Here is a 22510-nt window from a genome sequence, read left to right as displayed (position 1 = left end):
GCTGTCAATCAGCCAGACCTCGCCCTCCAGCCTGCGCGCCTAAATGGGCGCCCTCTGTCTCTCCCCATCCAGGGAGGCAAACGCATGCCTCTGCAGCCCAGCTGCTGCACTGAGGGCTGCAAGCACCTGATTACATTAGCTCCTATGATGGGAAAAGGTACTTAATGTGTGATTTTGTTCTTGTTCCTTGCTGTTCTGGGCGAGTGCCCTCCTTTTGGGTGTTGACAGAACACCCAGAATATATACCATCTATAGAATTATAATGCACTCTAATTGGATAGTTGATTAATTGAATTAACGTTGTATGCTGCATACTAGATTCTTATATGTTTGGAAGGTTTTGCATTATGGATTCAATTTTAATAAATGGTTTTAAATGGTTTCTCTCTCTTCCTGAAACTACTGGGTCATTGGCAGTCATCCGCCTCTCTTTTCAGAACCTGGTGGGAATGAGAGTCATAGGTAAAGAGTCCTGCACTCCTAAAATTCCCTAACAATAACCACTGAGATCCATAGTTTCTCTTGAGACTCTCAATACTGTCCTTGATGGACTGAGGGTCTGACTCAGCATAAGGCAGCTTCCTGTGTTCATGTGACATGTAGCCACAAAGCTGTCAGTTTTGTCGGAGATCTCTATTATGTTCTAAACACAATTTTAGAAACTAATTTTGATTACAACTGTTAGCTGTTGCTAGGTTTGTTATTGTTACAAAATGGGGGGGGGGATAAAAGCTCACCACCTTTATTATCCTGGCAAAATAAGGTGTGGGAATGTTTTCTCCATTGCAAAATTACAAACTATTTTACATGCCAAACTTGCAAAATTATCAAGAAAAATTTACAGCAGTATGGTTTCCAGTAGTATCTTATTTAACTCAGCATAATGTGATTCCTAACAAGGTAGTCTATCATGACTCGCTATTTTTCTAATACATGTCACTCCTAATTTGTATCAGATATGATTTTCTGCATTCTGTTATTAATTTTTGTACTTCACTTGTCATTTTGTAACTTGTTTCAGCGCATTGACATATATTGGCTGGGTAGTTTATGTGAAGTATAAGTTTAAATAAAGATTATTTTAAAAAACCAAATATGAATTCAGTTTTATTACTGCACAAAGTCCACCATCCACATTACTGACTGAACTTCCACATTGCCACGGTTAGAAATAAATACTAAAAAAGATTGTACTTTGCCAGCGAATAGGGTTGCCAATCCCCAGGTGGGGGCAGGGGATCCCCCGGTTTGGAGGCCCTCCCCCCGCTTCAGGGTCATCAGAAAGTGGGGGGAGGGGAGGGAAATGTCTGCTGGGAACTGTTATTCCCTATGGAGATTTATTCCCATAGAAAATAATGGAGAGTTGATCCGTGGGTATCTGGGGCTCTGGGGGGGCTGTTTTTTGGGGTAGAGGCACCAAATTTTCAGTATAGCATCTAGTGCCTCTCCCCAAAATATCTCCCAAGTTTCAAAAAGATTGGACCAGGGGGTCCAATTCTATGAGCCCCAAAAGAAGGTGCCCCTATCCTTCATGATTTCCTATGGAAGGAAGGAATTGAAAAGATGTGCCATCCCTTTAAATATGATGGCCAGAACTCCCTTTGGAGTTCCCAACAATTATGCTTGTTGCAACCTTGATCTTGGCTCCACCCCTAATGTCTCCTGGCTCCACCCCCAAAGTCTCTTGGCTCCACCCCCAAAGTCCCCAGATATTTCTTGAATTAGACTTGGCAACCCTACTTGAATTGGACTTACCAACCCTACTTGGTGCAGCGGCTAGGAGCATGGACTCTAAACTGGGAGAACCAGGTTTGATTCCCCGCTTCTTCACATGCACCTCCTGATGCGACCTTGAGTCAGTCACAAGTTCTTTCAGAGCTGTTCTCTCAAGAGCAGTTCTCTCAGAGTTCTCTCAGCTCCATCTACCTCATGGGATGTCTGTTGTGGGAAGGGAAAGGAGAGTATAAACCGCTCCAGTGAAGGGTGGGGTATAAATCCAGTCTCCTCCTCCTTCTTTCCAGCTTGTCAATTATGATTAAGTTATTTATTGTTCAGTAAAAAACCTCTGCCAATTTGAAAGTTATTTAGTTTATTCATTGCCTTATTTAGTTTATTCATTTTGTTTATTCATGGCTAAAATTTCAAATAAAACAATACAAAACATATAAAGTCAAAGGGGTGCATGTGAATTTTCCGGGGAGGGTTAACTGGCTGGCAGCTGGAGAACAAAAATGATTGGTTTAATGGCCGGCAGCCATTTAAACTTAACAGCTGGTGGGCAGACCTTCCCTGCTGTTAGGCTGAAATGGCTACCAGTTATTTCATCAGATGGTTTCGCTTCTTCCTCCCTACTTCTAAGCATGGGGAGCAAAACTAACAGGTTTAATGGCTCACAGTCATTTTAAACTAACAGCTGACAAGCGGACCCACCACACTGTTAGGTTTAAATGGCTCACACCCATTTCACTGGCCTGTTTTGCTCCTCCACCCTGCACTTCAAAGGGGGGAGTAAAATTGATCAATGAAATGACTTGCAGCAATTAAAACCTAATAGCTAGTGGGTGGACCTGTGCTGTTTAGGTTTAAATGGCCCAAACAGCTGATGGGAGACCATCAAAGAAGTTCAGGGTCACTATGCAAAAGAAGACAATGAGAAACATTGAAGGTCCCTTCTCCCTACCATATGGTGTTGTTGCTGCTGTCAAGTCACGGCTGACTTAAGAGGGTTTTCAAGGCAAGAGACGTTCAGGGGTGGTTTGCCATTGCCTGCCTCTACATCATCACAACCCTGGTATCCCATTGTGGTCTCCCATCCAAGTACTAGCCAGGGCTGACCCTGCTTAGCATCCAGGCTAGCCAGGTCAGGGCCCCTTGCTGGCTGCAAAGAACTTACTGGCTGCAAAGATTGTGTAAGGTTGCCAGGTCCTCCCTGGCCAGCAGCAGGAGCTGAAGCTCCAGGCTGGGAAACTCCTGGAAATTTGGGGGTGGAGCCTGGGGGTGAGAGGCCCCTCAGTGGGGTACAGTGCCATCGAGTCGACCCTCCACAGCATCCACGTTCTCCAGGTAACTGATCTCTGTAATCTGGAGATAAACTGTAATCCCACAGGATCCCCAGGTTCCACTTGGAGCTGGCATCTCTAAGATTGAGAGGATTTGCTCCTCCCTGGCTCTCGAACTGGATCAAGGTTGTTTGGAGCAGGGCTCTGATCTTCCTGACCTCCTTGTGGTGGGTTTCTTGGAAGTGGCAAACCGGGCTTTGCTGGAAACAGGATGTTGGACTAAAGGAGCCTTTGGTCCAACTCAGCAGGAATCTTCCTCTGTTCTTCTGTGTTCAGAAATAACAAGGACAGTGGAAAAGCCACAAAGGAATTGGTGGAAAGTGACTTATGGTGACTCCCATAGAGTTTTCAAGACAAGGGATGTTTAGAGAACATAAGAGAAGGCATGTTGGATCAGGCCAATGGCCCATCCAGTCCGGCAGTTTACCATTGTCTACCTCTGCATAGCAACCCTGGTATTCCTTGGATGTCTCCCATCTGAACATTAGTCAGGACTGATCCTCAAGATCAGACAAAATTGAGCTAGCCTGAGTTATCCAGGTCAGGGCAGAATAGAATTAAAGTAATGCAAAAAAACAGCAGTGTGTTTGGAAGACTACATTAGAAATTAAAACACTGCAATATTGTGCTGTTAATCTCTTCCCTGGATGCACCCAAAGAGGGCTTTTTTTTTAATGAACAATTCTTTTCTTTTTCTTTTGCAATAAACTGCAAAAAAGAGAGGCCTAGCATGAGAGTGTTATCAGAACAATATTTCTGGCAAGGGATCAGGGCATCACTGAAATTACATTAACTCCTTCCCACCAAACTCTTGATCCATATTCCCAAGCTGTTTGTAGATGTAATACATATTACTTCTACAGAAACTGCAGCCTCGCAGGCAGCAGGGCAAACCTCTGCTGCTTTGTAATAACTGCTGCCTGACATAGAAATAAACTGCAGAGAGGGGATGGGGGGGATTTTACCTGCTACGTTTCCACAAGCAGTGCATCTGTTAAACAGGCACCAGAGTAGGGCCAGGAATTAAAGGTGACAATCCATATCCAGGAGTTTGTCTGAGCAGGGGGTTGCCAACCTCCAGATGGGACCTGGGGATCTCCTAGAATTGCAATTGATCTCCAGACTAGAGATCAGCGCCCTAGGTGGAAAACGGCTGCTTTGGAGGGTGGATTCTATGAAATTATTTCCTTCTAAAATCCCTTCCCTCGCTCAACTCTGCTCCACCCCCGCCAATCTCCAGGATTTGCAACTCACGAGGGAATGTTGCCTGTTCTCTCGCAGGAAGGACTGGATGCAGCGGCTCAAATTCCCTTTGCTACTATTAAAAGCTCAGGAGCGCTTGTGCTCCTGCGGATTTATACACTTGCAAAGAGAATAGCCAGAGCTGAGCCTGAGACCCATGCAACACAAGCGGCTAGGGAAGCGATCACAACCCCTAAGGAAATCCCTGCAGGCCGACAACCCCGTTTGGCACTTTGCAGACGTCCCCTGGCGAAGCTCAGCGGCTTCCTTCTGGCAGGATTCTTGCCTTCTTGGCTCCTCCTTCCCGCTCTCTTCGAAGATGGCTGCAGTAGCTTCTTCCTTGGCAGCCCGCTGGGGCGCTTGGAGGACGCTGATGCTCCGCTCCTGGCATAGTTCTGCCTCCTCTTCGGCGTGGGCAGGTGAGTGCTAGTGGTCTTTTGGGGCTTGGAGAGCGGGCACCTCTGGCGTGCGCGGAAGGGAGGGCGTTTCTTTTTTCTTAACCACATAGACATCCATCAAGCCGCTAGATCTCAAGGTCTGAGCAGAAGTTTAAAGGGGTTTATTAGCTTCCTTCTCAAGGCGTTTGTGGAAAGGTCCGGAATCTCAGGTCGGAAGGGCAAGGCAGGGGAGAACGGGCGATTTTCTGCTGGATTTCAGGAACCCAGCGATTCGGGTTGCCAACTCTGGGTCCCGAGATACTTGGAGATTTGAGAGTGGAACCTGGGAGGGTGGGGTTTAAGGAGGAGGGTATAATGCAGGGGTGTTCAAACTGTGGTTCGGGAGCCACATGTGGCTCTTCCAAACTAACATATTGTGTGGCTCTTGACGCCCCCACTCCCCCATTGGCCAGCTCGGAGAAGGCATTTCTGTCTTTAAATCACTTCTTCAAGACAGGCAGCAGCTGGAGAATGCATTTAAAGTTGCTTTCTTTCCACCTCTCTCACTCCATCTTCCTTCCTTCCTCCCTCCCTCCCTCCCTCCCATCTGACGTTTATTCTATGTGGCTCTTATGTTAAGCAAGTTTGGCCACCCCTGGTATAATGCGTACAGTCTACCTTCCAAAACAGCCGTTTTCTCCAAGTGAAGTGGAGAGTGAACTCTTTTTTGTCCCTCAAGAAGAGGAACATTTCTGATTAAAACACAGGGATGGCATATTTGGGATCCAATGGCTTCTATTTAAGAGTGAGATCCCCCTCTCCTCCCCGGATTGGTGACTAAAGGGAGCCTCCATGTTCAGAGGCAGAAATGTGTTCAGGAAATCTGATTATGAATTGTGTATTTCTGGCTCCAGTTCTCGTTTTAAATAAATGGGCCCCATAAAAGAGTGCCCCAGGACCCCTTCTACTGCTGAGGAAAGTGAGGTGTGTGAAGTACCCTTAATGCAGTTTAACAACCAGCTTTTCCTCACAAAGGATGCGTCATTGGGACAATACATTTCAGGGGGCTAGAGAGAAAGGAGGTGGTAGCGTGGTGTCAGGTTCCCAAACTTATTAGTCATACTTTCTTGATATCTCCTTCCATTGGCCACCTCACAGAGGACCTGCTTAAGCACACCCTCAGACGAGGAATCCGGTACAGAGAGCAAAGCCACACATAGCTGGTAGTCAGTGGCTCAGAATGCAAACTGGTACAAATTTAAGAACCAATGACAGTATAGTAAAATTATCTGGTAGGGAGTGGTTTAGAATGCAAAATGGTAGAAAAATTTAAGATTCAATGACAGAATAGTAAAATCAACAAAATGAGCAAATGGCTGCCATTTCAGCCAGAAAACCAGAAGCCCCCCCCCCACCCTCCCCCCTCCGCAGCCATCCAGACTTTACTACAGTCTTTTCCCAGAATTTCAGAGCAAATCAGGTTAAAGAAAGATCAGAAAAAAGCCAAGGAAATCCCAGATGTGCATGAATGTACCACGATGCTGGGGGGGAGGTATGGGAGGCACATTGCTTTAATTGATGGTGCCATTCTGAAAATAAGTGTACCTCCCCAATGAAAACCTCTGTCTTTTCTTGCAGGTCACAGATGCTGTTGCTGATGTACAGACAGGACCTACCATAGGCAAAGGAATAGATGCAATAACAGCCATAGCTGTAACCATTGGTTCATATCTGATAAGAAGATAGCATGAATATGAGGGACATCCACACCAAGAAGCAAAGGACAATTTTTATTTTGGTACCCAACAAGAGGCTCCTGCAATCAAATTTGTACCGCCACTCATTCTCCCCGCACCCCCTGACAGTCCACATTTTTTGTCTTATGATTGCAGCTTTCTACTAATCATTCTTTGCAGCACAGCAATAAAACTCATATGTCACCCATAAAACTGAGTCCAATAGTTTTCTCTCTCTCTCTCCCCCTCCCCCCCTCCCCACACTTAGGTGCATAGAACATTCCTGTATATTCAAGATGTTACAATCTCCAAAACATCTTAAAGATAAACTACTTGTATTCAGCACTGCTAAGAACACAAAGAGAAGCCATGTTGGATCAGGCCAATGGCCCATCCAGTCCAACACTCTGTGTTACACAGTGTCCCAAAAACCCAAGTGCCATCAGGAGGTCCATCAGTGGGGCCAGGACACTAGAAGCCCTCCCACTGTGCCCCCACAAGCACCAAAAATACAGAGCATCATCACTGCCCCAGACAGAGAGTTCCAACAATATGCTGTCACTAATAGCCACTGATGGACCTCTGCTCCATTTAATTATGCAGTTTTGGTTCCATTCACTGGGAACCTAGACTGCCAGCATTACTTTTGGACTTGTGCGTCAGAAATTCTTGAGCAGTGGGTATGTGCTATGTTGTGTGTCTTTGGGATTTATGGATGTTTTGCACTAGTTTCTGGAATCAGTATTGTTATGAATGATTATTTTACAATTCCAGATTCAATGAGGGTGATTTGAAGAAGGGAGATAGCCTCTTGAAACATGCTGCAATAAAACGTGGGAGGCGTGTCATCACCAATCGACAAAATAGTGCTGAGAGTCAACAGTCTACAAAATAGCACTGAGAAATCACCATTGAAATTGCCTTGAGGTTACTCATGGACTTTCGGTATCGGTTCAAAAAGCATACTACCTTTTTGGAGATTGCTAAATCTCAAGCTAATATGTGAACTATTCGGTGTTTAAATGTTGTGGTAGCTCAACTTGTACACGATGGTTTCTTGTTTTTTGCCAAAGTCCACCTGGAGGCTGGCAACCCTACTAGTGACTGATTCTAGCCAGGGTCCCCCCCCCCATTTTGAACAGGAACGCAGTTCCGGCTGGCTTGGTGTCAGGGGGTGTGGCCTAATATGCAAATTAATTCCTGCTGGCTATTGCTATCAAAAACCCTGTGCAAAGCAGTGGTGATATCAGGGGTGTGGCCTAATATGCAAATGAGTTCCTGCTAGGCTATTTCTACCAAAAAAGCCCTGCTCCTAGTTAACCAATCAAATTTATTGTGAATAATATAACTTGACCAATAAGGTAGATCCAAGTGGGCAGTTCTGTCGGTCTGAAGCAACAGAACAAAGTAGGAGTCCAGTAGCACCTTTAAGACCAACAAACATACCGATAAGGGTATGTTGTTCAGCAACTAGTTTGGCCAGTCGAGTTTGCCAATCAGACTAAATGTCAGACCAAATGCTCCAAAGTTGCATTTGGTCCAATTAAACAAACACCTTCTCCCACCCATTACCTCAGGTGCGAACGAGAGGATGTACCCTCCTAGATTCATGTGTCCTTGAAGCTACCAGGCCTACTGGTGTGTCCAGTGCCTGGGTTACCTCCCATCTCCCTTATCAGAGTCTGTGAAGCTACAAGGAGCTTGACCTAAGTTTTCAAAGAACAAAACTTTTTGGCCTCAGCCTGAGCCATTCTTTGAACTGAACAAGAAACTGCTTAAAGAGACCAGTTTCTTGACACATCCCAGCACAAGCATGATTGCTTAGCTGAGTTGGCAGTGGTCAGGGTTGCTAGGTCTGTATTGGAAACAACCTGGAGACTTTGGGGCAGGGGGGAGCTGGGAGAAGGTGGGGTTTGGGGAGGAGAGGGGCCTCAGCATGGTACAATGCCATAGAGTTCACCCTCTAAAGCAGCCATTTTCTCCAGGGGAGCTGATCTCTGCCAGCTGGAAATCAGCTGTAAAAGCGGGAGATCTCCAGGCCCCACCTGGAGGCTGGCAACCCTAGGTGTCCTCTCCTGGAAGGGAAGACGGTGTTTTGAACAGAGCTGAGGAACTGCAGGGAGGGGTGATCCCAAGGGAACTTGACGGTCAGCAAACTCTTCCTGCCCCCTCCCTAGTTTAACTGAGGCTTGGGATGAAGCCCTCGTTTCCAAACAGAATCCAGCCTGGTTTGTGATCAGGAATAAACAGCTGTATACAGACATTATTTCCAGGAAGCAGCCAGAGGAGGAGCAACTGTAGCCTCCACTTCCCCTGCCAAAAACACACTGAGAGAAACTTTTCAGTTTAGCATACAGAGCAGTTCTGGGCGGTCATTTAGATAGATAGAGAGATAGAGAGATAGATAGAGAGATAGAGAGATGATGATGATGATGATGATGATGATGATGATGATGATGATGATGATGATGATGATGATGATGATGATGATAGATCGAGAGAGAGAGAGGAGAGAGAGAGAGAGGAGATGATGATGATGATGATAGATAGATAGATAGATAGATAGATAGATAGATAGATAGATAGATAGATGATAGAGAGAGAGAGAGAGAGAGAGAGAGAGAGAGATGATAGAGAGATGATGATGATAGAGGAGAGAGAGAGAGGAGATGATGATGATGATGATGATAGATAGATGATAGATAGATAGATAGATAGATAGATAGATAGATAGATAGATAGATAGATAGATAGAGAGATGATAGAGAGAGATGATAGAGAGATGATGATGATGATGATGATGATGATAGATAGATAGATAGATAGATAGAGAGATGATAGAGAGAGGAGATGATGATGATAGATAGATAGATAGAGAGAGAGATGATAGAGAGATGATTATGATGATGATGATAGAGAGAGAGAGATGATAGAGAGAGGAGATGATGATGATAGATAGAGAGATGATAGAGAGATGATTATGATGATGATGATAGAGAGAGAGATGATAGAGAGAGGAGATGATGATGATAGATAGAGAGATGATAGAGAGATGATTATGATGATGATGATAGAGAGAGAGATGATGATGATGATAGATAGAGAGAGAGATGATAGAGAGATGATTATGATGATGATGATAGAGAGAGAGAGATGATAGAGAGAGGAGATGATGATGATGATGATGATAGATAGATAGATAGATAGATAGATAGATAGATAGATAGATAGATAGATAGATAGATATTTTATTTGTATCCCGCCCTCCCCGCCGGAGCAGGCTCAGGGCGGCTAACAACATCATACAAATTTCAATTATACAAGGAAAGCAAAAGAAAACAAAATTACATTTAAACATTAAAATTCCGATTAAGTTTTAAAATTAGTTAATTAAATTAGTAAAAGTGCTAATACTATTTGTTCTTTTATGATGGCGGTTATCATTAGCAATTTCTTTCTTTGTCAGCGAAAGCCAGTCGGAAGAGGAAGGTCTTGCAGGCTCTGCGGAATTGTTCAAGATCCCGCAGGGCCCGCATTTCCTCTGGAAGTTGGTTCCATAGGCTCGGGGCTACAGAGGAGAAGGCCCGGTTATGGGTGCATTGCAGCTTCACCTCTCTCGGTCCGAGAGTAGTCAACAAGTTTTTTCCGGCTGACCTCAGTGCTCTCAGGGGTTCATATGGGGAGAGACGGTCCCTAAGGTAGACAGGTCCTCGACCATATAGGGCTTTAAAGGTAATAACCAGCACTTTGTAACGAACCCGATATATAACTGGCAGCCAGTGCAGCTCGCGCAGTCCAGGCTGTATGTGCTCCCATTTAGGAAGCCCCAGCAACAGTCTAGCCGCTGCATTCTGCACCAGCTGCAGATTCCAGGTTCGGTACAGAGGCAGCCCCATGTAGAGGGCATTACAGTAATCCAGTCTCGAGGTGACAGTTGCGTGAAGTACCGTTGCCAGATCTTGGCGCTCTAGGAAGGGAGCCAACTGCCTTGCCCGCCTTAGGTGGAAAAAGGCTGACTTGGCAGTGACTGCAATTTGGGCCTCCATTGATAATGAAGGCTCCAGTAAAACTCCCAGACTCCTAACCTGGTGCGCCGCTTTCAGCGGCGCCCCGTCAAAGACCGGAAGAGGTACTTCCCCTTCCCGAGCGCCCCGACCCAGACAAAGGACTTCTGTCTTCGCTGGATTCAGTTTCAGCCAGCTCCCCCTCAACCAAGTTGCCATATCCTGCAAGGCCCGGTCTAAATTCTCAGGGACGCAGTCAGGCCATCCGTCCATCAGCAGATAGAGTTGGGTGTCATCTGCATATTGATGGCACCCAAGTCCATATCTCCTGGCAATCTGGGCAAGAGGGTGCATATAGATATTGAATAACATTGGTGAGAGAACTGCCCCCTGGGGCACTCCACAGTCCAGTGTGCGCCTCCGGGACCGCTCGCCCCCAATAGCCACCCTTTGTCCCCGATCCTTGAGGAAGGAGGAGAGCCATTGTAAGACAGACCCCCTCACCCCTATATCAGTGAGGCGGCGGGTCAGTAGCCGATGGTCGACCGTGTCGAACGCGGCCGACAGATCTAGCAACATCAGCACCACCACACCGCCCCGATCCAGGTGCCGTTGGAGATCATCTACCAGGGCGACCAGTACTGTCTCCGTCCCATAGCCCGGGCGAAAGCCGGACTGGCAAGGGTCTAGGATGGAAGCGTCATCCAGAAAGCTCTGCAACTGCGACGCTTAGGAATACGCAAGACCAAGGCCCAGCTGGCATAGAAGGGGAAAGACACCAAGCATTTCTGCCTCTCCTGCTTGGTTTGCCAGAAGGTAGGGAAGCCCCAGGACGGGGTGAAAGTCCCACCACAAAACCTGCCTAGCATAGGAGCACCATGAGAATGGGTGAGCATTAGGGTTGCCAAGTCCCATTCAAGAAATATCTGGGGACTTCGGGGGTGGAGCCAGGAGACATTAGGTGGGCATAGACACTGTGGGTCCACTGTGGGTGGACTGTTTCATTCTGGTTTTGGTGGGTCAGGCAACTTGTTTTCCTGAAGCCCAGCCTTTGTACAGGATTGATGCAAACTCTGGCAGACTCCCTCGTTCCCGTATTTGTCAGGCTAGGGATGCTGAAGGAGGTCCTCACAGCCTTAGGGACCACATTCTTTGGGACCATTGAGAGGGAGGTCAAGCATGTCATCCCTGCAGCTTACTACTAAGAGACCAATGGACCTGCAGAACATTTCAATGCCAGCTCTGGGGGTAATTATTAGGGTTGCCAAGTCTGTGTTGGAAAATACCTAGAGACTTTGGGGGTGAAGCCAGAAAAGGGCAGGGTTTGGGGAGGGGTGTGGCCTCAGTATGGTACAATTCCATCCAGTCCACGCTTCCAAGCAGCCTTTTTCTCCAGGGAGCTGATCTCTGCCAGCTGGAGATCAGTTGTAAAGGCGGGAGATCTCCAGGCCTCACCTGGAGGTTGAGCAACTACAACAGAGAATCACGTTAGTAAGTGACTGGAGAAGAACCCAAGGGTTTCTGTGATTACCAGCCTCAATCAAATAACACACTTTCAAATGAGATTTACAAAAATATAAAGTATAATCATATGCTCTCATAAACAACACCCATATCATATGGAACAATTCAAACAAAAGGACCTTAGTGTAAATAAATCAAAAACAAATTAATGTAAGTCTTCATCGCACAGAGGTTCAAAGCGTCAGTTCATTTCCATAAAAATCTTTTTGGTTCCAAGTTACTCCAATTGTGTAGTACTCCACATTGTATTAACAGCTTGGCAGCATTGCTCAGTAGCATTGCTCTTAGAAGGGCAAACTAAAGAAAGGCTACTGGTGGTAAGAGGATGGTCAGCTGAGGAAACAAGTCTTCAGTTCTAGTGCCTTCAGACAACATTAACCTGAAATTCAGGGGTGGGGGAAGAAATAACTGGTTTTAGAAGCAACAATGGTTTCTTCAGTATCCAAAGCAGTCGAATGGGAGCCTGACCAGAAAGGAGTCTATCTGGATTATTCCAAACAAAGTGGCTTTTGGATAAAGCAAAAGTGAAATGAGGGATTAAAAAGTACTGCCTGGTTGCTGCTGTTGAGCTACTGAGCGACGCTGTCAAGCTGTTAATAGAACATGGAGTACTATTAACGTGGAGTACTGGAATTCCACAATAGGAGTAATTTGAAACCACAGAGATTTTTATGGGAATGAATGGACTCTTTGGACCTCTGTGCAATGAAGACTTACATTAATTTGGTTTTTTAAAATTTACATTAAGATCCTTTTGTATTAATTGTTCCACATTACAAGGGTGTTGTTTATGAGAGTGTATGATTATTCTTGATATTTTTTGTAAATCTCCTTTGAAATTGTGTTATTTGATTGAGGCTGGAAATCAGCCAAACAGCCAAACTGGCCTAGAGAAAAATTGTTCACTGACCCCAAAGTGGCAATCAGCATTTTGCCAGACATGTAAGAAAGGGCCACAAGAACTAAGCACAGATACAACCCTTCCCGCCTTTCCTCCTCATAATCTGCCTATTTCACAGAATCAGCATTGCTGTCAGATGGCCATCTAGCCTCTGCTTAAAAGCCTCCAAGGAAGGAGAACCCACCACCTCCTGAGAAAGCCTGTTCCACTGAGGAACCACTCTAACAGTCAGGAAGTTCTTCCTACTGCTGAGTTGGAAACTTTTTTGATTTAATTTCATCCCATTGGTTCTGGTCCAACCTTGTGGGTCAACAGAAAACAATTCTGCACCATCTTCTGTATGATAGCCCTTCAGGTACTTGAAGATGGTGATCATTATCACCTCTCAGTCATTTCCTCTCCAGATTAAACATACCCAGCTCCTTCAACCCTTCCTCATAGGACTTGGTTTCCGGACACCTCAGCATCTTTGTTGCCCTCCTCTGGACACAGTTCATCATCAGCTCAAAAACAAAATAACAAAAATGAACTAACAATGTATACAAAAATGAACTAACAAATGTAACAAAATAACAAAAATGAACTAACAGACTAATGTAACCTCTACCACATGCAACTCTCCTAAATCCCAAGGCCCCCAATTTCAACCAAAGAAAAAGATACCGCAAAAGGAGAGGGGAGAGGAAAAAAAGAGATTTCTATCACACTACTATGGAAGAAAGAAAGTGGGAGTTCCTGATCCTGTAAACAAGGTGATAAAAATAGATCCATTTATAGATCGATTTAAAAAAAAAAATTCATTCAAGGAGGGGGGTGGGGCTGACCCTAGATCTCTTGCCCACCTAGGAGAAATCTCTTTGTGTACATAAAGAGTCAATAACAAAGAAAAACCCTGTACCATATAAGCCCAAAATATAAAGGGCTGAGGGGTGGCACAATGAAAATTAAAGGAGAGAGTGTAGACAAGATTTACAGGTAGGAATCAATAAGATGGGTTGAAGGGGGGCTACCTATGGGAATGCTGCTCCCTCTTCCTCTTCTCCCAGGGATGGTGAAAGCACATTACGGCTGGTGTGAAAGAGGGGGAGGGCGGAATGGAGGGTAGGAGCTACAGAGAATCATGGCCAGGCAAGTTAGGAGGCTGTCATGGGGAAGAGAAAGGGGGGAAATCACTGCCTTCTGCTGCTTCCACCGGTGGGGTTCCAGAAAGACCAAAAGGACCCATTTTACCCCCTTCTTCCACTGCAATCCCAACCCATGTAGCTCTGGGAATAAACATTCCATGAGTTGGGATTGGCTGCTGTGAGGTGGGAAGAGCCAGAAAGACCCATAGGCGTAGCCATCAGTACTTTCTGTTTCCACTGACGGATTGTGGGATCCAAACCACTGTATTTCCATTCCAACCCATATCCATGTTTCCAAATATATATTTTTAGATCTCTGCAGTCAGGAGACTCTTTTGAATGGTTGAACTCTTGAGATGTAAATCCAGCTTTGAGGTGACTGACACTGGCTTAAGGTCACGTAATAGTGAACAGCCTGGCAAATGGGAATCTGAACCCTCCTCCCATCTCCTGCTTGAATCACAGCACAGACACTGGCTATTGCCATCTGGTATTCAGCTCTGCTATTTTGGTAGTCTCCTGGCTTTCTACAAACCATGCAAAAGTGAAATTACTCAAGAGGGCTTTCCTACACAGGCAACAGGGTTGCACAGTACAAAATGATTCCCAAAGTTACTTAGATACGTAATTAGAGACTGTGATCTATGCTAATGTACTATATAGGTTGCTGTAAGTAGGATTCTGCTATGTAATTCTGCATCATTTCATGTGTTATCTCTGGAGGCCGTCTACTGTTCCAACCATTGTCATAATCAACTCCACTTAGGAGAATAGTCCAGCTTGATCCCAATACACAGATACCCTGGATCTCCAACTGAAAAGGGTCCAGGCAAATAGGCGTGAAAAACCTCAGCTTGAGACCCCGGGAGAGCCGCTGCCAGTCTGAGTAGACAATACTGACTTTGATGGACCAAGGGTCTGATTCAGTATAAGGCAGCTTCATGTGTTCAAAAGCGCATCTCCAGAATATTAGGAACTCATTTTTGCTGTATGTTTCATCTAAGCTTCATATTCACATGGAAACATCTCATTAATCAGAAACTTTCAACCCCATAATCTTCCCAAAAGGTTCTAAGCTTAGAATCAAGCTGGACTACTGTCCTCGTGGAGAAATAAGAGAAGGGTGACTAGCCCATATTTTAATATTTTACCTGGTGGATTGTTTGGTTGCATTGTCTGTTCCTCACTGTGTTTGTTCTGTGTATTTCTGAAGAAATCTGTATGGGCTTTTTACAAATGTGTATTGAAATTTAATATAAAGAGTCTTAAAGAACTGTAAATTGGAATAGATTATTGTGTTTAGTCTATTATACATGAAGGCTTAGTCTTTTTTTGTCATAATCCCCAGTTGAGAGCAGGAGATCCCACAGTTTGGAAGCTCTTCCCCCTTTCAGGGTTATCAGAAAGTGAGGGGTGTTGAATATCTGCTGGGCTCTCCATTATATCCTATAGAGACTGGTCCTCATAGGGTATAATGAAAAATCAGTCCACGGGAACCTGGGACTCTGGGGGCCCCTGTTTTTTGAGGCAGAGGCACCAAATTTTCAGATAACATCTGGTGCCTCTCCTCAACGCCCCCCTCCCAAGTTTCAAAAAGATTGGATTAGTGGGTCTAATTCTATGAGCCCCAAAAGGTGTTCCTATTGTCCATTATTTCGAAATGGAGGGAAGGCATTTAAAAGGAACATGGCCTTTTTAAAATGCGATGGGTAGAACTTCCTTCAATCATACTTGCCACAACCTTGTTCCTGGCTCCACCCCAAAGTTCCCAGATATTTTCTGAGTCGGACCTGGCAACCCTATGTTGATTATATTGACTCCTTCTGTGTAATCTGCTTCCCAATGAGAAAGGCAGACTAAATAATGTGAATAGAATTTGAGAAAATACCATGCCCTCCCCTTTACCTTGCCTAGATGGAATTTGACTCCTATCACATCTGTGCAGCTATGATTTTATTTTAGAGGCTGACCCATGAAAGAGAAATGGATATAGAGAACCGAAAGGAATAGGCGATTACCTCATTGCACAATCATGGGATGCAAATTCCACAGTTCTTTTTTTGCTTCGTTGACTGGGAAGCTTTTGCTTTACTGGGAGTGGCTTGGGAAGGCAAATTGTTTCCAGGAGCAACAGAAGGAAGATAATCAATAAAAGACAAGAGACCCCGCCACAAGTCAAGTCTTGGAGCAGGTGGCACAGATGTCAGAGGTAAATATGAGGGATCTTATAGAACATAACTTTTCCCAAGTGGGGATAAAGGGTTGGCTTGTTTTTAAAGTTGGTGTTAATTAACAAGGATAAAGTTAATGTGTCGGTGTTCCTCTGTCTCCCTCTTTTCTGCACTCTCAAAACAATACTCTGTAGTCCCAGACTGCCACCTGGAATCCCCAGGGTGGTGCCTCTGACCTCCACAGCCTCTTGACTGTTGATCAATATCAAGTTGAGTATGACCAAGCCCCTCATAGCTTCCTCCACTATTTGATGAAGGAAGCTGTCAGTTGTAAAGTACCAGACTTGGAGACGAGCGTAGGGCAACATAGTTTATTCCATGGTACTATACAAGATGGAGAGAGAGAGCACGCGGGCCAGATCCCGCTTATATACAGTTGCCGGACTATTCTCCCTGCTGGCCGGTCCAATGCCGACCAGTCGTATTTCCCGCCACTAGCTGTGATTGGCGGATCGTGGCGCCCCGCGCGGAGGCACCTGGATGTTTCTCAGTTGCCTCTGCGGCTGGGGTGGACTGATGACATTCCGCTGTTGTGGTCATTATGAATTGGTTGCGTTCTGCGAACGCCATACACTACACTCCTCCCCCCTTAGTTAGTGACATAGTCCTGGAGGTAGGCGGGAGGTCGGCGCTCCCGTGTTGAACGCCTGGGAGTTGGTTGTGGTGCCGGGGCTGCTTCCGCCTCTGGGGTTTCGCCGGGGGTTTGAGCGTTGTTGGGTTGTGGGTCGGGGTCCGAGGGTTGGTCCGCCTCTGCCGGTGTGTGTGGCCGTGGTGCCGGTGCTGGTGTCATTGGGTGCCCCTCGGACCCCGCCCCCTCCCTCATTTCCGTGGGTACCTCTGGGAGAGTCCGGCGGCGTAACTGGTCGATGTGCCGGTGTAGGATCTGGCCCCCCTCGGTGGATACCTCATAGTGGCGGGAACCCACGACCTGTAGTACCCGCCCAGCTACCCACTCGGGGCCTGAAGCGTAGTTGCGGGCGAACACTGGGTCCCCCGCGAAGAACCCCCTGGCCGCGTCTCTGACTTCCGGGGACCCTCGCACGTCGGGGGCTCTGTCGGGGTTTAGCCTATCTAGCCTAGTGGTGAGTTTGCGTCCCATGAGGAGCTCGGCTGGGCTGACCCCGGTGACTGGGTTTGGAATGACCCGGTTGTCGAAGAGGAACGCGGCTAGCCGGTGGTCCCAATCCCCTTGCACTATCCTTCCTAGGGCCTCTTTTGTTGTTCGGACCATCCGCTCGGCCTGGCCGTTGGTGGCCGGGTGGAAGGGGGCTGACCGGATGTGTCTAATGAGGTACCTCTGGAGGAACGCCTGGAAGTCCCCCGAGGTGAACGCTGCCCCGTTGTCCGAGACTATGGTGTCCGGAATACCGTGGGTGCACAGGACCCTGCGTAATGCTCTAATGGCTGCTGCGGCCGAGGTAGACCCTACGGGGATGACCTCTAACCATTTTGTGTATGCATCTACAATGATTAGGAAGATCTGTCCCTGGAACGGTTCGGCAAAATCAATGTGGAGCCGGGACCACGGTTTCCTTGTGGTCTCCCACCGTGTAGCCGGGGCGCTGGGTGGATCTGGCCGCGACTCCTGGCATGTGCTACATCTCCGGACCCAGTTCTCTATCTCCCCGTCCATCCCCGGCCACCATACGTAGCTCCTGGCCAGGGCCTTCATTCTCACTATGCCTGGGTGTGTTTCGTGGAGTGATTCCAAGACCCGTTTCTGTAGAGGGGGGGGGACCACTACCCTGCTCCCCCATAGTAGGCACCCTTTGTGGGCTGTGAGTTCCTCCCTTCGCATTTTGTAGGGTTTGAACTCTTCCCCCATGTTCCCCTCTGGCCACCCCCTCACCACCCAGTCGAGTACCCGTGCTAGGGTTTTGTTTTTTCCGGTGGCTCTAGCCACCTCCACCGCGTGGAGGGGCTGCTCCGGAAGCGACTCGATCGACATGACCTGGTGTGCTGGGGCTGGATCGGGGCCCGTGTCGGGGAGCGGCAACCGGCTGAGAGCGTCCGCGTGACCCATTGCCTTACCCGCCCTGTGTACCAGCGTGTAGGTGTACGAGTTGAGGAATTGATTCCACCTCAACACCCTCTGGGACAGGATTTGGGGAGTTTGTCGGTCTGGGGCCAACAAACCCAAAAGCGGCTTATGGTCCGTCGCTATTGTGAAACGGCGCCCATACAAGTAATCGTTGAATTTATGGACCCCCGCTACTATGGCCAGGGCCTCCTTGTCGATTTGTGCATAGTTCCGTTCCGCCGAAGTCCGGGTGCGTGAGTAGTATGCGACCGGAACCTCCCGGCCATCCGGTAACTGGTGCCCCAGGACTGCGCCCACCCCGTACGGCGATGCATCGCAAGCCAGGATGACCGGAAGGCGCTCGTCGAAGTGGTGCAGCACCCCGTTGGAAACCAGAACGTCTTTAACTGTCTGGAAGGCGGCGGCTTGCTTCTTCCCCCACACCCATGGAGCTTTTTTGTCCAGCAATCGGTGTAGGGGTTCGGCGAGAGCCGCCTTGTGGGGTATGAACGTGTGGTAGAAATTGAGGACCCCCAGGAAGCTCTGTAGCTCCGCTTTACACGTGGGGGCTGGGGCTTGAACAATGGCCCTGGTCTTTTCCTCGGTCGGGTGGATTCCCTCCGCGTCCACTGCGAAACCCAGGAACTCCACCCGTGGCACCCCCAGCAAGCACTTCTCCCTCTTAACTTTTAGTCCAGCTGCTTGAAAACGGCGGAGCACCTCTCGCAGGCGGTTTCGGAATTCATCAGGGTCTGGGGCGGCGATTAAAACATCGTCGAAAAACGGCTGGACTCCGGGGATCCCTTTAAGGAGAGCATCCATTATACTCTGGAAGATCCCCGGAGCCACGCTGACCCCAAACTGCAACCGGTTAACCCTGAACGCCCCCCTGTGGGTAACTATCGTCTGTGCCTCGGCCGTTTTGGCGTCCACTGGGAGCTGCTGGTAGGCTTGTGCCAGGTCCAGCTTCCCAAAAATCTTTGACCCCGCCAGGGCTGCCAGGACGTGGCTGACGACTGGCACCGGGTATGGGTTGTCTTGGAGCGCTTTGTTAATTGTGCACTTGTAATCTGCACATATCCGCATGTCCCCATTTGGTTTGACCGGGGTCACTATGGGGGTCTCCCACATGGCGTAATCGACTGGCTCCAGGACCCCTTGCGCTACTAGGCGGTCCAACTCTGCCTCGATCTTGGGCTTCAAGGCGAAGGGGACCCTCCTTGCCTTGAGCCGGATCGGTCTGACCGTCGGGTCGAGCGGTAGGGAGATGGCCGGGCCCTTGTAACTACCCAGTGACCCATCAAATACGTCGGGGAACTCTCCGCACACCTCCCCGAACCCTCCTGCTGTGGCTGTGCGCGCCACCTCTACTTGGATCCCCAAGGGGCCAAACCATGCGAGACCCAACAGGGTGGTAAGCGGCCGCTTGACCACCAGGATGTCTAGGGGCCCTCTGAAAGACCCCCGCTCCACCATCACCCGTGCCCACCCCGCTATTTGGACCGGGTTTTGCTGGAAGTCCCGCAATATGAAATTTGCCGGTCGCAGCTGCAGCCCCTGGCCGGGGCGTAGCCTTCTCAGGGTCTCCTCCGCAATTATGGAGATGGAGGAGCCTGAGTCCACTTCCATGGTGCAGGGGGCCCCGTCTATGAGGACCGCCATCGTTATCTTGTTGGGGGTGGTCAGGGGCAAATTCAGTACCTGAAGTGAGGTGGAGGCTGTGGAGTGGGACTCGGCGGTCTCGTGGTGTGCGGTCGGCCGCGGGCGGTTGGGCTTGGCTCGGCAAGCTCGCGCGATGTGGCCGGTCTTCCCGCAGCTCCTGCAGTCCCAGGTCCGGTACTGGCAGTCCCGCCGATCGTGGGGGTCGCCGCAGCTGGCGCATTTCGCCCTTTCGCTGGTGCGCTGACTCGGCCGTTCATGGGCTCAGGGGCGCTGTGGAGCTCGGGCGGCGGGTCCTGCGGCGCGCCGCGTCTGGTAGGCTTCTCCCTCGTCCTGGTGCTCAGGGTCCAGCTCCTCGTGGTGGGCGGTCTCGGTCTTGGCCCGGGGAAACGTCCTGGCGGTCCTCTCCCACGCTACCGCCTCGCTGAAGGCGCCCTGGAGGGTGAGCTCTTCTTTGGCGAAGAGCTTCTGCTGGAGCCTTTCATCGCGGAGGCCCCACGTGAATCGGTCGGCCAGGGTTTCCTCCAGCTGGGGAAAGTTGCAGTTCCCGGCGAGTTTGCGGAGGGCCGCCAAGTAGTCCGCTGCTGACTCTCCTGCGGTCTGGTCCCTTCTGTGGAACAGGAATCTGCGGGCCACCCGTGAGGGCTGCGGCAAGAAATGGCCCGTGAGGATCCGGATGATCTCCTCGTAGGATTTCTCCGCCAGGCGGGCGGGCGCCGAGAGACCCTTCGCGATCTCGAACGTGGCTGGCCCGCAAACGCTCAGGAGAACATCCCTCTTTGCTCCGGCGTCGGTGATCTTGTTGGCCCGGAGGTAGAACTCGACCCGTTCCGAGTAGGACTCCCAGCCCTCTGGATTTGCAGGGTCGAAGGGCTCGAGGTAGCCGGTGATCCCGCCCTGGTTGGCCATGGTGGCGGCGGCGGTCGTGTCCGGTTGTCCGTTGCCCAAGATCTCCGTCGTAGCCGATGAGGCTAGAATCCCACCTTCGTCGCCACTGTAAAGTACCAGACTTGGAGACGAGCGTAGGGCAACATAGTTTATTCCATGGTACTATACAAGATGGAGAGAGAGAGCACGCGGGCCGGATCCCGCTTATATACAGTTGCCGGACTATTCTCCCTGCTGGCCGGTCCAATGCCGACCAGTCGTATTTCCCGCCACTAGCTGTGATTGGCGGATCGTGGCGCCCCGCGCGGAGGCACCTGGATGTTTCTCAGTTGCCTCTGCGGCTGGGGTGGACTGATGACATTCTGCTGTTGTGGTCATTATGAATTGGTTGCGTTCTGCGAACGCCATACACTACACAGTCATACAGGTCAGGAACGTATGTAATTGTGGACACTGCAGAGTTTGTCTCCCAGCACATATCAGGGAAGCGGAAGTCACTACCAGGTCATGATGTTTGTCAAACTGTTCAAGGAGAGCAGCATCCATCTCCTCATCCTGGTCAGGAGATCTGTAGCAGACTCCAGCCACAATACTGTCTGTCCTTCCTTTCCTTATCCTCCCCCAGATACTAGGCTGTCACCCTCCTCCTCCAGTATTTACTGGCAAACAAACCCTCTCCTCACAAACTGTGTGACGCTTTTGTTTTTTTCTTGAACAACACATATCAATCCACTGCTACATTCCAGTCATGCAAATCTTCCCACCAAGTATCTGTAATGCCTACTAAATCATATCTTTCTGTCTGCATTAGAAGCTCAAGCTCTTTCTTCTTATTGCCTAAGCTTTGGGCATTGGTACACAGACACCTGAAGCCCCACAGGTTTGGATCTATTAGAACTGGCTATCCTAGGATCATGTGAACATTGCTATGCATTGCATTAGAATAGTAGAATCTGATTCTATTATTCTAATGCAATGCATAGCAGTGGTCACATGACCACACAGTACCAATGTGACAAATGCATATATATTCTAACATTAAATCAGTTGAACAAAGGAACTACAGAATAAATATTTTTGTTGTTCAGTCGCACAGTCGAGTCCGACTCTTTGCGACCCCATGGGCAAAGTCATGCCAGGCCCTCCTGTCTTCCACCATCCTCCGAAGTCTGCTCAAATTCATGTTTGTTACATCAGTAATGCTGTCCAGCCATCTCATCTGTTGCTGTCCCCTTCTTCCTTTCCCAGCATCAGGATCTTCTCCAGTGAGTGCTCCCTTCTCATTTGGTGGTCAAAGCATTTGAGCTTCAGATATTACACTATCATATATTTATACAGTAAGGCAGTCGACCTGTTGATTTAACCCATACAGAGTTAAATACATAAGGGCATGGATCCAAAATGTCTCACAGGCCCTCAAATACTCAGTCAGCTTAGATTTCAATCCTGGACTTGTTCCAGAGCCAGGAAACGAAAGTCTCTGTTGCTATGGCCAGCAGCTGTAAAATTATCAATGTGGAACATTCTTCCTCTTCATAAATCTGACTTGACGTACATCCCACATATGTTCATATTTTGAAAATAATTGCAGAAATCATGTTTTTTTAATTACAACTGAAAAAAGTTCTAATGGAGTACTTTCTTTGCTTAGTAGAATTATAACAGAAACAGAAACATTAATTACACACCAAACACCTCCCACGGGGAAAGTTGCCAACTGGTATACGCCTACTCTTCTCTGTGTT

The sequence above is a fragment of the Heteronotia binoei genome, chromosome 1 (genome assembly GCF_032191835.1).
Source record: "Heteronotia binoei isolate CCM8104 ecotype False Entrance Well chromosome 1, APGP_CSIRO_Hbin_v1, whole genome shotgun sequence".
Taxonomy (NCBI): Eukaryota; Metazoa; Chordata; class Lepidosauria; order Squamata; family Gekkonidae; genus Heteronotia; species Heteronotia binoei.
The sequence above is the reverse complement of the archived record's forward strand: the minus strand, read 5'-3'. Positions refer to the sequence as shown.